Source organism: Crocodylus siamensis, chromosome 12 (assembly GCF_052110815.1).
Source record: "Crocodylus siamensis isolate JL-2025a chromosome 12, ASM5211081v1, whole genome shotgun sequence".
Classification (NCBI taxonomy): Eukaryota; Metazoa; Chordata; order Crocodylia; family Crocodylidae; genus Crocodylus; species Crocodylus siamensis.
This window is the reverse complement of record NC_143406.1, coordinates 27,736,215-27,753,389: the sequence shown is the minus strand read 5'-3', so window position 1 is coordinate 27,753,389 and position 17,175 is coordinate 27,736,215.

Below are 17,175 nucleotides of genomic sequence, written 5' to 3'. Positions count from 1 at the left end.
CTTTTGACTCTGTCAGCCAAAAAGTGTTTTAAAGGATCCCTCTGAAGTGTGGATGCCCGTTACCTGGACTCCCCCTAAATTTGGATGCCCTCTGAAGTATGGATGCCCACTGAAATTTGTCACCATTCCTTTCCAGCTCCATGACAGTATATAAGTGGTGATTCTCAGTAAGGGATCTAAAACAGGACTTAAGCAAGGCTGTATCATTACTCCAATGCTCTTCTCAGTACTCCTTGCCATGATGTTACATCTGGCCACCAACAAGCTTTCAGGTAAAGTGGAGCTATTTAACCTCAGCCAACTCTGAGCCAAAACCAAGACCATCCCAACCACAGTCATTGAGCTCCAGTATGCTGATAATGCTACAGCATGCACTCACTCAGAAGCAGAGCTTCAGACAATCATCAGTGTCTTTACCGAGACATACAAGAAAATGGGACTGACCTTCAACATTCAGAGGACTAAGATCCTCTACAGTAAGCTCCTAATGAACAATCTCCAGTTCCGGTAATTCAGATCCACGGTGAGACTCTGGAGAATGATGAGTATTTCCTGTACCTCAGAAGCCATCTCTCACAGAAGGCTGACATCAATGATGAACTTCATTGGGCTGGCGACAGATAGCATCCAGCTGCCAGACTCCAAACTCTCGAAGCAAGTTTTATTCTTCCAGCTCAGCCAAGGCACATGCTCAAGAGGAGGGCAGAGAAAACGCTTCAGGGATATCCTCAAGGCCAACTTAAAATGCAACATCAATGTCAGTTCATAGGAGACAATTGCACAGGACCACCCCAAATGGAGGAAGAGTCAGCTGCAGGGATCTTAGTACTTCATAGTAGGTAGGTCAGAAGGGACCTGAGCAGATCCTCAAGTCCGACCCCCTGCCATGGGCAGGAAAGAATGCTGGGGTCCAATGACCCCGGCAAGGTGATTATCTAGCTCCTTTTTGATTATCTAGCCTCCTTTTAAACCTCATGAAATACTTTGAAACCTCATGGCAACAACAGGAGATGGAAAAGTGTGAGTGGCAAAAACAGCATGTTGTAGACCATATCATAAATCCAGTGCCACCCATCCCACATGGAAACACATGTCCAAGCTGCAATAGAGTCTGTCAATCCTGAATAGGCCTCATCAATCGTCTTCAGACACATAGATAAGACAATCATCCTCGACTGCCCTGGAAGGGCTGAGTTTGTATACCTCAGAGCACATTTGTACAAGTGGTAAGTCAAAAAACTCATGTCAAAAGCTAGTTCTCCATGATTACCTCCTTCAAGTTTAAGCTGTTGGCTAAAATATTAAAGTATATCAAAATCATATTTATATCAAACTAGCCAGTTGCCTGTCAAGAATGATGAGGGGGAGGGGGCTGGGATGGGGTGCTGCTGCTGTTCTGCCTCTTGCAGGAAGCGGGGTAGGGGAGCTGGCCTCAGGCCCCCCCATCCCCTGTCCTGTCCTTGGTGCTGCTTGCAGGAAGTGGGGTGGGGGAGCTGAGGCCAGTGCTGTTGACCCCGGCTCCCCTACCCCTGTCCGGTCCTTGGCACCGCTTGCAGGGACAAAGTGTGTATTATGCACCTACACCCATGTGTATTGAGTACTGTAGGTACTCTGTGGGCACATTTACATGTTCATTAATGCACCTTTGCTACTGCACATTAAGCTTAGAATCTCTAATATGAGGTACTAGATAAAGGTGCAGTAGCTGTGCTAATATGCAGTAGCAAAGGCAAACTTTTTTTTGTGATGCTTAATGTGCAGTTGACTAATTCTACTGCACATTAGCATTTTTTTTGCCGTGACATGCTAATGTGCAGTATAACAGTCCACTGTTCATTAAGACATCTTGTGTAGATGTGCCCTGTGTGTGTGAACTGCTCACTGCTAAAATGCTCTGTGAGGGAGCCCAGCTGCAGTTGTGTCAAGAAGAGTAGACTATTTTTATGTGTGAGTGGTTTGATGGAAGTGAAAATGATGTTATCCATTGAAACTCCCTGTAATCTTTAATTCTGTTTCTGTCTCCAACTGTTCCTGCCATACATAGTCCCCATGCATGCTTTGTTTGTCATGTTTCTGAGCTGCTTACTCAGAGACTGGGTGCACTGACTTGCTGAGTGAGAAGGAAAAAGGAGGGTGATCTATTCTTGTAGACTCTGTGAGAACAATATTATTTTCTCCTCCTGATGCCTTAGGTTTATTAAAGCCAGTAACCAAAGCCTTTACCACCAATACCTAATAATGTAAGACAGAATTGCTCTGGAAAGCAATGCTTTTTTAAAACTGACTGCCCTTGAAATCCAGCCAAATGTCTTGTGCAGGGAGGTAGCACTTGAGCACCCTAAAATATTCTCTTTTGTCTAAGATCATTTCCCCAGACACATTAAAGTGTCCACTCTGAGGTACTAATGACCAGGGATCTGGGTTTTCTGTTCACCACCATGCTCATTTTCTCATTTTAAGGAGAAAAACCCAGATTTTCTGTAAAGGAGAAAAATGCAGGAAATGGAAATGGTGGGTTTCCCCTGGCAGAGTTCCAGCTTGCAAGGGGCTGGGGGGAGCAGGAGAAAGGCGATCAGCAGAGGGCTTCATGTGCATGTGCACACATATACATGTACATGGGTGCCAGGCAGCCTGGAGAGCAGCTCCCATGGGTAAGTCTGGCACAGGGTGCTGCATATGAAAGCTGTGAAAGCTTGGACAGTGTACAAGACAATGGCTGAGGCAAGACTGGATTGTGGTAACAAGACTGCCACAAGAAAATCAAACTCTGCTAGTAGCTTGCAACCCATTAGGCACTGAGACAGTGGAGCTTGCAGTACCCAATACCAGACCCATGCCATAAAATAATAAAAGTAGTTAAAATTGATGGCAGAGACCCCAATGCGTTCATCATGTGTGTACGTATGAAAGCCCTTTAAAGAAAAGGCTGGGTCAGTGGAGCCAGTGAAGGCAAGGAAACTACATATGCATTTGAGTTGACCTAACAGCTAAAGGAGACAAAAGACTAAATAGCATTTCAAAAGAAGCTTGTAAGAAAAACAGGAAAGATGCCCTGTATGTGACAAACACATCCTGCTCACATTTCTCCCAACAAACATCTAATGTGTGAGATGTTATATATGTCTAGAGTCTGGGAAATAGCCCCATTGATACACAAATACCCCAAAACAGGTTTGGTGATACCTAAGCATCCTGTTGGACCACTCAGATCTATCACCTATAAATTGACTTACAATTGCAGAGGCTGCAGAAAAAAAACACAGTCTTTACAGCTAGACAAATCCAGAACAGGCAATTAACAGTTGTGTTATGATGATCAACCTTTTCCTCCGTTTGTTTGACTCTAATTGGCCAACCATCAAGGAAAAATGCTTTGAAACTATGCAATTAAACAGTATAAAAACTAAGCAGATTTGCCAGTAAGGTGTGTGCAGTCCAGACCAAGCATCCTGCCACCCAGTCATCAAGTGAAGGATCCACACTTTGAGTCTGTACAAGAACTGCTTCCTGCCTGCACTGGGTATAGATCTCCAGGCAGCTAAGATAATACTAAAGACTAATAGCTTGTTTTATATTGGGAAAGAGTCTTCTTCTGTTATTTAGTTTTGTAGCTTGTTGGTAGTTATTAAAACAAGCCTTTCTGCTATTCATCAACTGAGTGTTGTGTCAATTCTCAGAGCACTAGGTTTAAAACCCGGTTTCTAATTGCAACACAGGGGTGGGGAGGATTGAGGCCCCCATGGTGAGGCAGGGAAGGAGTTGGGCGGGGCTGGGGCAGAGGCCATGTGTGGAGCTTGGGGCCCATGGCCAGAATGCGGGGCTGCAGGGCTTGGGCAGGGAGTGGTATGGAGCCATGGGTGGCTTGTCCAGGGGGAGTGAGGGGAGGCTGTCTCCCTGCTACTGCACACACGCCTGGGGAGGAATGGGGGGGGCACATGCCCCTCCGATTTGTGTGCGCGGTAGGTGTGGGCTGCCCAGTGCAGGCTCAGGGTCCCCGCCCTTCTGCTCTCCTTCTGGGGCCTCCATGGTCTGGCAGGTGGGACCCAGCACAGCAGGGCAGAACAGGGCGGGGAAGCTTGATGCTGCCCCCAAGATCCCACCAGGAATATGCATAGCAGTGGTGAGCCATCCCCCTCCCTGCCTGAGACTGCAGCAGGCAGCCCACATCCACCCTCCCAACAGGCTCCACTCCAGCCGTGCTGCCCATGGGGGAGGGGGAGCTGGGCTCTGCACTCCACTCTGACGCAGAAGCCATCACCTCCTGCAGGTAGCAGCCAGGGTTTGAGTGCTGTTGAGAGGTGCAGAGGGCTGTGGACCTGGGTCCCTGGACCCATAGCCCTGGCAGCTGCACCCCACCACCCCAACAGGGCTGGTGGGGGGCAGGGAGATGTACATGGGGAGTGAGGGGCACAAGCAGGGGTGGGGAGCTGTGGTTGGGAAGTGTGGGGGCAGCAGCAGGGCCTAGGGGATTGTGGGTGGGGAGTGAGGGGTACCATTAAGGCTGGGGGGCTGTATGTCTGGACTGGGGCAATGGTATGGGCAGGTTATCAGCATATTAGGACTTCTCAATGTCACAAAGCGGGGGGGGAGAGGGAGGAAGACAGCTGCAGCTGGACCCATGTCCTGGTGAATGAAGGGGACAGGGGGAGCTCTGATTTTCCATCATAAAAAACCCAAAATCAAATGCCAAAATGTATAGGTATTTATCATTTATTTTATTATATTGGTTGAGGCACTAGTAGCCTTCCAAATTGCTTTAAAATTGTACATATATCAGTAAAACATTGTGTTCAACTGATATGTATGTATGTATCAGTTGAACACAATGTTTTACTAATATATGTACAATTTTAAAGCAGTTTGGAAGCAGTTATCAGTGGCACCTCCCTGCACAAGACATTTGGTTGGATTTCAGGGGCAGTCAGTTTTAAAAAAGCATTGTTTTCCAGAGCAATTCTGTCCTACATTATTAGGTATTAGTGTTAAAGTCTTTGGTTACTGAAATGAAACACTGCTATCTATCTATCTATCTAGATAGCGGTGTTTCATTTTAATCATGGAAAAATGTGGATTTGGGGGGTGTTAATCAGAGAATTTGTATTTTTTTTTCAGAGAACTGATGATTTTTAAACAGAGAAAACCAGGATTCCTGCTAATGACCTAAATCTTTTAGCTAAATGCAAGTCTTCAAGTTTCTGGGTCTCAAGAATATCAACCACTAACACATATACATAAGATTTTGCTGCAGCTTGAGTTTCTTTTAAAAAAAGGAATGCAATTTGTAGTATATTTATTGCATATCAGCAATTGTACCTTTAATCATTTAATGCAACTCATCCATTTAACATGCACTCTAAGTTATTATTTAGCTGCATGGTTTCTTTAAAAAATGTCATGCCTACTCAATTCCAAATGCACTCAGCATCCTATTTGATTTAAGAGAAGAATAAAACTCTATGTAACCTAGCCCATGTATGACAAAGCTCACTTTCAGACAGGAATTAAACTTGGCAGTGTGTAATTCAACTTACTTAAAGATAGATGCAATAACAGACAAGACACTCTCTTACCTAAAACTTGTACAGGAGATGCTCCAGTGCAAGAACATCTCGATCTTTCAGTGGCATGAACATCCTTGCAGTTAATTAAAAAAGAAAGAAAGAGAGATTGAACATCAAAGCACTGCATATATCCTTATCGAAGGAATGCCATTCCTACTTGCTATTCTTTCCTTGCCCTCACCTGCCTCATAAAGTTCACACAGATCTTTTTGCTCCCAGAGCTGAACAGCTGGCTACCTTCAGCTGTTCCTTTTTGGAGATATGCTCTGACTTCTAAGGATCAGAAAAATAAGATATGCAAATCTACAGTGTTCAAAAGGAGGTCTATACATAGCCAAAATGGCTTTTCCTCTGTATTAAACTCCTTCACAGGCAGGGTGTCCAGACTACGGAATAAACTCCCTCCAGAGGTGGTGCAATCACCTACCCTGGAAATCTTCAAGAGGAGACTGGACAGTCACCTTGCTGGGGTCCCCTGACCCCAGCTGTCTTTCCTACCTAATGCAGAGCAACTGGACCCGATGATCTTCAAGGCCCTTTCCAGCCCCTATCTTTTATGAATCTATGAATCTACCTGAGGATAACAACACAGTGGGCCCTTTCTTAGCTCTGATTGCCTCACATGCTGCTTGGCAAGCAGAAACTACTCCTTTGACTTCCCAGTTGACTTTAGCGCAGGGACAGGTGCTTCTTGTTAGAAAAGCAAAAACATAGCTTAATTATGTTTACTGAATTGAAGAAAGTTAGAAGCATGTGTAATGTGTATTACAGGTGGCAAATTCATCTGACCCTGCAGGCCAAATGAGGAGTGTGGGGCCAGTTTGCAGGCTGGATTGAGCCTACAAATCAGCCCAATGCACCAGATCCAGTGCCCAGAGCCAGTCTGGGGTCTGGGGCCCATGCTACACGTGGCTCCATTTCCAGGCTGGACCTGCAGGACTAGTCTATAGGCCTGATTCAGACTGGCTCTGGATGTGGCCTCCAGGAATGATCTGCTGCAGGCACCATATCTAGTGTACATCCTAGATTGGTCCTGTGCTGTGTACAGCATATGCGCCTGCTCCAGCCCTGAGCACCATATGCAGTGCACACAGGACCAGCTTTGTGCATTGCATACAGCATATGGGGCCAGGGCTGGTACATGCTGCATGCACTGTTCACGGCCAGTCTGAGACCCACAGGCAGCATCATAGGTCAGATGACTATAAGATCATAGGAAAGAGGGCATGAAGAGACCTCATGAAGTCATCTAGTCCAGTCTCCTGCTCAGGACAGGATTGACCCTAGCTAAACTGTCCCAGCCAACTATCTGTCTGACCTGCCCTTCAAAATTTCCAAGAATGGAGATTCCGTGATTTCTTTAGCTAGCCTGTTGCAATGCTTGACCACCCTCATAGTCAGAAACTTCCTCCTAATCTCTAACCTAAATTTCCTTTGCTGCAGCTAGAGGCCATTGGTCCTAGCCCTAGCCCTTATGGCCATAGAGAGAAGCCCATATCCATCCTATCTATAATTGCCCTTCAGGTATTTGAAAACTTACCAAATCCCCTCTCAGTCTTCTTTTCTCCTGACCAAAATAACCTTACTTCTTTCAGACTTTCCTCATAAATAATGTTTCCCAGGCCCCTAATATTTTTTGTTGCTCTCTGCTGGACTCTTTCCAACCTGTCCACATTCTCTTGAAGTATGTGGCCCAAAACTGGAGACAGTAGTGCAGGTGAGGCCTCACCAATGCTGAAGAGCAGGAGAACCCAGTGGCAGGGGAAGGAAAGGAAAGTGGGGAGGCAGTAGAGCCAACTGCCCTAGGTGCTGGTTTGGGGAGAGGGGAGCAAAAAAAAAGTGAGTGCTGATGGCTGCCACATTTGCATTTGTGATTGTGGTGGCAACTTGAAGTCACCACTTCCACTTTGTCCTGGGCACTTGGATGCATTCCTACACTGTTGGAAGAACCACTTCCCTTGATTTGCAAGACCCTTCTGTTAATACAGCCAAGGATGCTACTGGCTTTGTTTTTAGCAATAAGACCACACTGCTGGCTCATGTTTAGCTTACACTCGAAAGTAATTGCCGTCCTCCTCTGCAGTACTGCTGCCTAGCCAGTCATTTCCCAGTCTGTATTTACACATGGAATTATTGCACCCCAAGTGCAGGACTTTGAACTTATCCTTGTTGATTTTCATCTGATTGATTGCGGATCATTTCTTCAGTTTATCCGAGTCATTCTGGATCCTTGCCCTGCCCTCTAGAGTTGCTCCGACTTCCCCCAATTTGGTGTCATCTACAAATTTGCTAGGCATACACTGAATACCATCATTCAGATAATTAATTAAGATGTTAAATAGTGCTGGACTCAAGACAGACCCCAGGGGAACCCCACTTAATACCTCCTCCCAAGATGAGCTGCTGATAACTGCTTGTTGAACAAGATGATCTAATCCAAGTCAAGGTATATCACATCTGCTGTTCTCCCTTATCCACAGAGCCTGTCACCACATCATAGAAGGAAATAAGGTTGGTCAGGCATGACTTGCTCTTAGTGAATCCATGCTGACTGTTCCTAATCACAGTGATCTCATCTGGGTGCTTCACAATGGATTCCTTGAAGATCTATGTCATGATCTTTGCAGACATCACGGTCATGCTGACTGATCTATAATTCCCCAGCTCTTCCTTCTTCCCTTTCTAAAGATTAGCTATATATTTACACTTTTCCAATCATCGGGGACCTCACCCAACACCCCCCCAAGTTCTCAAAGAGAATAGATAATGGCTCTGAAGTTACATCGGCCAATTTCTTCAGTACCGTAGGGTGCATCCCATCTAGCCTTGCCAACTTGAAAGCATCTAGCTTCTCTAAGTAACCTGTAATATGTTCTTCTACTACTGTAAGCTGTTTGTCTCCATCCATATCTTTGCTGCCAACTGCACTTGTCATCTGGTAGCTGCCCGTGTTTGTGAAGACTAAAGTAAAAAGACATGAAATCAGGCTTCTTTGCATCATCCGTAACTAGATTGCCTACTCCATTCCATAAGCGATCCCAGTAAGGTCTTCCTCGTACTTTTGACAGACTTGTAGAATATATTTTTTACTGTCTTTTATGTCCCTTGCCGCTTGCATTTCAAATTGTGCCTTTCCTAATTTTCTCTCTGCATGCCCATACTTTTATACTCCCTGGTACAATGACCAAGTTTCCACCTTTTGTAACATTCCTTTTTTGAGGTTCACTTCTCTGAAGAGACTGCTGTATAGCCAGGCTAGTCTCCTGTTGCACTTCCCATTCTTCCCTCACATTGGGATATCTTGCTTCTGCACCTCTAACAGGGTCTTCTTAAAGTACAGCTAGCTCTCTTGGACTCCTTTTCCCCCCAGACCTGCCTCCCAGGGGATCCTGCATGCCAGTTCCCTGAGTTTGTTAAAGTCTACTTTTCTGAAGTTCAGTGTCTATTGTACTGCTCTCCTTTTTCCCAGCAGCAGGGGGGAAAAGGGGTGGGGGTGGGGGAGAATGGGAGAGAAGGGGACAGAGAAGGGAGGGCCTTAAGCATCTCAGCATGGAGAGGAAGGGGTGGAATTTTGATCTTCCTGTACTAGGACCTTCCATTTTTCCTTTTTGTTCCTCAAGCTGCTCACATTAGTATATTAACACTTCAAGTATCTAACTGATTTTTCTGTCTGCTCCCTGAGAACATTACTAAGATTTCCACCATTGCACCCTCTTACTAAGTTTTTATCCAGTTCTGGCTCCTTACTTTTCTCCATGCTTTTGTCTCCATCCTCTGGAGAACCTAGTTTAAAGCCCTCCACACTAAGTTAGCAAGCCTGTATGCAAAGACACTCTTCTCTTTCTTCATCAAGTGGATCCCGTCTCTTCCCAGCAGTTCATCTTCTGGAACCCCAGCCTTTAGTTAAAGGAGCCAAAGCCCTGCTGGCAGCACCATCTATGAAGCCTGCAGATATAAAGGCTGTATCTTCAACACCCCTGATGTATTAAATCAAGTTCCAGGAGTATTTCTGATTGAACCATAGGTTTTATTTGCTGTGCTATCTAAGCACTGTTTATTTTGAACATTGCTGTTTGTGTGTCAGTATTGCCAGACTAGTTTTACATTATGACCACAGCTATGCAAATATTTTAACACAAAAATAGATTAATTTAATTTTTTGTATTGGATGTTGCTTATGTTTAACTTCAGATGAAACATCCATCTAAGAACTGTGCTCATGTCTTCAAAAGAATTGCTTTAAGTCTGTACTGAACAATTTAGTACCTAGTGGTTTTGCTGTATGAATAAATAATTTTTTGGTTTTGTGGCTGAACTGAAAAATTGAAAACAAAATTGATTTTGGATCAACATTAAATGATTTTTTTTAATGAAAAAATATTAATTTTGCATTGAATTAAATATTTTATTTGGTGAAAGCAAGCCGCAAAACTGTGGTAATTCCTTGTCCTTATAGCCTATTTCATAGAGGTTAGGTCAGTCACATGGGATGTAGGAGATGCTACTTCAGATCTCTCCACTGCCTGATCCAGAGTAGGAATTTGAACCTCCATGTTTTCTTTGAGGAGAATGCCCAACAGCTGAGTAATAATCTGTTCTACAGTGATTCTCTCTCAATTACTCTTCAAGCTTTTCTACCTTATATGAATAGCCAAATACTTATTGTAGCAGGAGCTAGAACTGGGGTCAGCAAGCCCCAGCACATGTGCAGAGCATGGCCCACATGGCCATTTTGCTTGGCATGCCATGGCCAGCCCTGGCTCTGGGTAGCTGCTGGAGCCTGGGCTGCTCCCAGAAGGGCTTGCACCATCCCAGCTGCCTGCTGGGCAGCCTGGGCTCTGTGGCTGGCAGCAGCTACCCAGAGCCAGGGCGGCTGCAATTGGGAGGCTCCAAACAGCTGCACCAGGCTCCAGAGCCCTGGCATTGGCTCTGTGCCGGGAGCTGGGGAGAGACTGGGGTTTCGCTGCCTCAGGCCTCTCCCCCACCGCCCGCTGCGATGTGTGGGTGCATGCACCGGTACAGAGTTGATGCTGGGGCTCTGGAGCCTGGCGCAGCTGTTTGGAGCCTCCTAGCTGCACCTGCCCTGGCTCTGGGTAGCAGCCGCCAGCCGGGAGCCTGGACTGCTCCCAGCAGGCAGCTGGGATGCTGCAAGCCCTGCTGGGAAGCAGCCCCGGCTCCAGCAGCTACCCAGAGCCAGGGTAGCTGATGACAGTCACAAAGCCTGGGCTGGGGCCAGGGGCAGCAGGGCTGGGGGGGCAGGGGCTTGGGTAAGGGGCAAGGGGCACATGTTGGGCATCCTGCCATGTACCCCCTGCCCTCATTTTGTTTTTCTGGCATGCTGGCACTCCAGCACCTTCCACGGTAGGCATTGTGGGGGTTTTCGGCACTCCGACCAAAAAACATTGCCTACCCCAGACTAGAACATGGGTGTGTCTCTCCAAATGAGTTCCCTGATCAGTAGGCTGTAGTTCTTCTTTCTCCTTCATCCACTGAATATCCACCTCAGAATATCTTATGGTCCAGTAATGAGGCACTCTCTTGAATATATGAGACCTGGGTTCCTAGCAGCACAATCTACTGTGTAGGTACATTGGACTCAGGTAATCAGAGTTACATTATTATGCAACTCTGATTATTTACCTAACTTCTGGCACTGGGTAGATTGCTTCAGTATTCTCCTTTTTTCCTCATGCTTTGTCAGAGTTTATTTAGATTGTAAGCTTTTTAGAGTAAAGACAGTCTCTCTCAGAAATCTCTGTGTTGCCTAGGACAACAGCCTTTACTATACCACAAGTAGTAATTAATAATCTAGACCTGTTACACTGGTCATAATGTTTTTGGCCCATGGGGGGTAGCACTGTGGATCTGCAGCAGTGCTGAATGACATTAGGAGAATCACCCCATTGCTCACTATAATCTTGCTTATGATCCCATGAATAAATGAGATCAAATACAGATGATTTACACCTGGACATTTCTTTCCTTCATGTACATAGGTCCAAGCGTTTTGAGCCATTTATCTATCTGGTCTAGGTATAGCACCATGTTCAAGTACTAATCTTGTATATGCTTAATAAATCCATTCTACTCATGCTCTAACAGTTTGGAAATGTAGCGTTTGAAGTGTTAATGGAATAATAAACAGTTACATAACTAGACTGCCATAATAAGAGAAAAGAAAGTGGAACTATGTAGGAGAACCAAATATACCATGGTGGTACAGATTTGATATGTAAATAAGGCACAAAGAAGAACTGACTTTGATTAACCATTGGTGATAGCTAGAAAATGGTATTTAGAGTTTTGCTTTCGGGAACTGGCTTGTAGGTAAATTAGATATGCATTAGAACAATGGTCTAGAAGAATGGCAAGGGTTACTTGATTTCTAAAAGCCTGTTTGTGGCAAAATTTTCTTCAATGCCTACCGTTTCTAAAGCCAGCAGACACACAGGCTGGGAAACTGAAGACATGTATCACACTGTATCCATAACAGAGATAAGGGACTCTGCAGTATCAGTGCCAGCTCACAGTGCCCAACTGCAGGGCCCTTGTGATTTCTGCTTTTGGTAAACAGACCAGATTAGGAGGACACTGGAAACAACTAAATTAAGATGTGTGCATGTGATGGGTTTGTGAAACAAAGGAATATGTTGACAGGACAGAACGTGGATCAGAGATAAAGTCATCATAAGAGAAAATGGATACAAATGTGGGATTTCAGAGCAGAAAAGGGTCCCTCAGAGGGGAACCCAAGGCTACTATGGACAGAGGGAGCACCGCCAGAACATCTTACCCACTCCACTGGGGGTGTGAGGGGTGGGCAGACTCCAGACTGCTGACATCTGACATTCAAGAGAAAACCTCAGGCTGAAACTCATATATTAACCAGACATACCTTGACCCTGTAACAACTCTAGGACTGGCAGCTTTAGAATTGTTTGCATTATTCTTATCTGCTATCACTGTGTATCAGTAAAACTTCCCTATTATTGAATGGAGAGGTCGTGTTTGGTCTGAGGTTTTGGGCCCACCCAGAACAAGGTATCTGGGTCATAAATCCAGTGCTAACAATTGGGAAGTGTTCAAGTCCCTTATTTTTAAAAACATAGTTTAATTTCAACCATGTGTTCTGGGTAGCTTTTATGTTTTCCCACTGGAAAATGTTCGCTGGAAGAAGAGGAGCAGTCAGGAGGATTCCACAGTAGGAAAATCCATAAGAGCAGTCCAGGCCTTCCTTATCTCTCTTTTCAGGAATGATAGGTGATATTTTAAAAATGGACACTTATTGCATTGCACTTTCCCCCTCACAGAGAGCATCTACACAAGATGTTTAGTGCAATGTAGACTAATTAGCTCCACAGTAAGTGTCTCAGGTCTACATGTGTGGCCCTATTAAGCCACAGAAAACTAATTAACTTCTCAGCAGAATAATACTTGTAAATACAAATACTGTCCTGCTGTGGAGGGTTTTTTTTATTTTGCAAGCAGTGCACATGTAGATGCTGATGTGGCTGGCTGGGGTATGAGGGTGCTTCAGTGTAGGGCCTGCCTGCCTGCCAGTTAGCCCCACACTGGAGCACCCTCATGCCTCAACCAACCCCTCTGCAGCACATCGAGCCAGGCCAGAGCAGCTACGGGCTGGCAGACTGACCCCTGAGGCCCTGGGCTACCCAGGGTTGCTCCAGCCTGGATCAACATGCTGCAGTCCCAGGGACACGTACATACATGGCAATAAACCCTGGCATGATAAGCACCAGAGTTTATTGCTTCACATTAATTTGCACATGTAGGCACCCCCACAGAAATGCATAGTAGGTTGAAACCAGGACTATCTTAAGATGCTATCTGAATTAAAAGATGCTGCATTCATGTTGGCATCTAACATAAACAGCTTAGTGGGTGTACATTAATATGACCTTTCATGTTTTCTTTCATACAACAAAGGCTTTTTACATTGTACAGATGCCTCCAAATATCTTTAAAGCCTTTGGAAGTTGCGATTGTAGGGGATTTTGTGTTGAATAAGGGGAATCTGCGTTCTCACTGGTAAAATATCCAATGGGGGGTTGGGGGGGGGAGGGAAAGGAACCTGAACCATAAACAAGAGGAACTGGAGTGACTGGCTCTACTTTCTCTAAAAATGAAAAAGGGTGATGTGGATAGGACCAGGAAAAAGCAAGATACATCAGGAAAAAACCTCACAGAGCGTTCTCTGCTGGGTGTCTTGTCTTGTATCCTAAGCCTCTTTTACAAATAGTCAGAAGTGAGTCGGGACCTAGAAACAAGGGTCTTTCCCACCACAAATTTTCTCTGAACCATATTTATCAACGTTTATGCTTTGGTACTTTCAGTGGCTGCAGCTGTTATGTGTATGAAACAGTGTTGTTGCCTAGATGTTTATTTAATATTCATGGCTTGCCAGAGGCAGTCATCATCTGCTATTGCAAGTCAGACAGGAAAGCACTAATGTGGGCGTTAGTATCATTGAGTAGGCTGTTCTCCCAGCGTAAAGTTGTAGGACTAAATTGATTGTTTCTATGTGCTAATTGGATTTAAAAAACTTTGTTCTTGCTGTAATTGACCATCATTATCCCAGGAAATGTAAATTTTGTTGAGCTGAAGATCAAATTCCATGTACTTAGCAAAAGAAATTTTTTTTTAGTTGAATTGTTGCTACTTTCCGGTGTATGTGGTAAAACAAATAACTGAGGTGCCAAAAACAAACAAACAACACTTAAAAATACTTAATTTCACAAAGAGTGGCCCAGTAGTCTGGCTATTTACTTGGGATTCGTATCTTGATCAGGGCATCTTTTAGCATTGGTAAAATAAGGGTCAATTTAATTCTTGCCGTATTCTAAAATAGGAAATCAGCTCAAAAGCTGTATGTGCCTGCATTTCTTGAACAATTGTGTTTTATAATATGTTCATCTATAAGTAATTTTTCCTTTTAATGGTTTATATTTATAGTCATATGGTACATAGGTAGTGATGTATCTTTGCAAAGTGTAAACTGTGCATATTTCACTGTTTAATGATCATGTATCTCATGTTCCAATTTTGGATCGATCTTTTCTCCTTAATGCATTGTGCCTCACAAATGAAACGCATCTTTTCTGGGGTGCTGTATCTTGTCTTCAGATGTTAATGATATAGACCTATCAGGTTCTGGCCTGATGTCACAATATGCATAATGCAAAACTTTGCATAAGCTTACTTGAAGAATTGACAGTCACTTGGTGCTGCCACATTATGGACTCACCTACTAAAACGTAGAATCAGATTGGATCCTTGGTTCTTTATGGTCAGTTCATGGTACATGTACCTAAAATTGAATGTGATGCCTACTCTATTAGAGAATGACTTTACTGGCAGTCTCAACCTTCAAGAGAGGTAGGGCCAAAGGATGAGCCAGGGGAGCGATGTGCTGGAGAGGTGAAGCTAGCAGCAGTGGTAGCTCAGGCAGTACAACAGGTAAGATCAGGTGAGAGGGTGGGTACATACGGAGGAACAATGTAGAGACAGCAAGAAGGGGCAGAAGAGAGCATTTTGTTTCTGAAAGGTAACAGCCACTTTAGGCTAACACGTTTGGCTTGCAGTTTTCTTTATGTAATGGGGCCCCTACACTGTCACTGAAGAAGAGAGGGAGCCAGTGATCAGCTGGCTGGCTCTGGCCTCCTGGACAAAATGGCAGAGTGGCCTTGAACAAAATGACTGCCTGCCCCAGGTGAACAAGCACTGTGCAACTAGTGATTGACAGGCCTGGAGCAAAAGTAGCAGGTAAGGTGACCCAGAAAGGGGCATAAAGTGGGGCCTGAGGCAAGAGGGACAGTTTGGCTCTACCAGCTGCGGAAAGCAGAGCTCCAGGGAGGAGCAGGGCCTGACTCGACAAGGAGGAAGGAGTCCAGGCTGCAGAGAAGCTTCAAGAAGCCCCTGTACCACCAGGTAACCAGAGGTAAGTATTTTGAGGCCTTGCATGGTGGTTTTGCCATGGTGTGGCATTAACCCAGGATGGGGGAACCTTTTGTTTGAGAGCAGATGCTCATATTTTTTTATTCATGTTTAAATGCTGGAGAACCAGGTTGTTGTTGTAGGGGTGTGGAGGGGACCACCAAGAAGGATGCCAAGGGCAACCCCAGCACTGGACCCATCAAAGGGTCTAGTGCTGCTGTTATTGGAGAGACTCTGATGTCAGACAGCAAGGCCTGGGGCTGAGGGGCCCAGAGCCCATGAGGGGAAAACCGAGGGGCTGAGGGGCCTGGAAGCCTACGGTCCTGAGACAGTGGACCTCAGGTGGAGGGGCCCAGCTGGAGTGAAGTGGGCCAAGGCCATAGGACTTAAGCCCAGATAAGAGCCTAACATCATAACCCCCCTGCCCTCTGGGGACAGCCTCCCTGTCCAATCGTTACATCAAGGCATGGCAGGAAGGACAACAAGTTGGGTCCCTGAGAGGCTAGAGGGGAAAAGCAAGGTGGGTGCATGTAGCACCAGGGAGTCTGGGGCTGACCTCATTTAATTTACCTTATAATAGAATTAAATGCCTTGTATTATTGTGCTTTTCACCTCAGAAAATCCCATCTGTATTAATTACCCATAGGTAAAATAATATAACCTTTTTTTAGCTGTAAAGACAAGACCATAGACCAGCAAGGTGTTGTCCTGAATGGTGGGTAGTAACGGTAGAGCAATGGACCAACTCGTACCATTCTGGGGCAATTTGGTACTGAATGTCTTCTCTTGAAAAGAAAAGATCTCTTGTGTTCGTGATGGATGTCTTGTGACAGATCTCACAAGCACAAGATTTTTTGTGCTTGTGTCTTTGTTTATAATGAATAGAACCAGGAGACATCTTGCAAAGTAGAAAACAAAATCATGGGACAAAGAGCAAACAAACAGAATAAATAAAGTGAATTGAAGGCATGAAAAAAAGAACAGAAATCTAATTAAAGTCGGACACGACAACCATTCTTTCCTCTTCTCTGTCTCTGGCAGTCATAGTTAGCAATAACAGTTCTGGCAGTACCATAGGTAGTAGCAGTTACAGGCTGGTTTGATGAATTGCTTTCAAAAAATACAAATTCAGGATGTTCAGTGTTGGTTATGGCCTCTGAAATCCTGGGTAGCTTGAGAACAGTTTACTTGAGGGGTCAACTCTGAGAAGGCTTTTGGAGAGGGAAGGGGTTTTTGGCTGGCTGAGTTCTTGTTAAAACGATTAGTTTAATGCTGCTGTGATCATGCTGTGATCATAATATTAGAGATACTGGGATACCAAGACACCTATTATCATAAGGTTTTATTATCTAGAACCTGAGCAAATATTGAAGGATTCATCCATAATTAACATGGACTTCTCTGCTGTGTTGGGTGCCACACTCTAATCCAGTAGCTCTCAAACTTAGACTCAAAGCATTGCTTCATAACTTTTTAAAACTGAGCAGCATCCCATTCAAAAAACTTACTTATTAGTGCTTACCCCCTTGCAGAGGGGCTCGACAGTGGAGAGAGGGAAATGGCCAGGCAGGGAGGAATATGCTTATCTCTTCCTACCTCAAGGTACACTCCAAAGGATTTTGCTATACCCCAAGTTACCCTGACATCCTGGTTGAGAGCCACT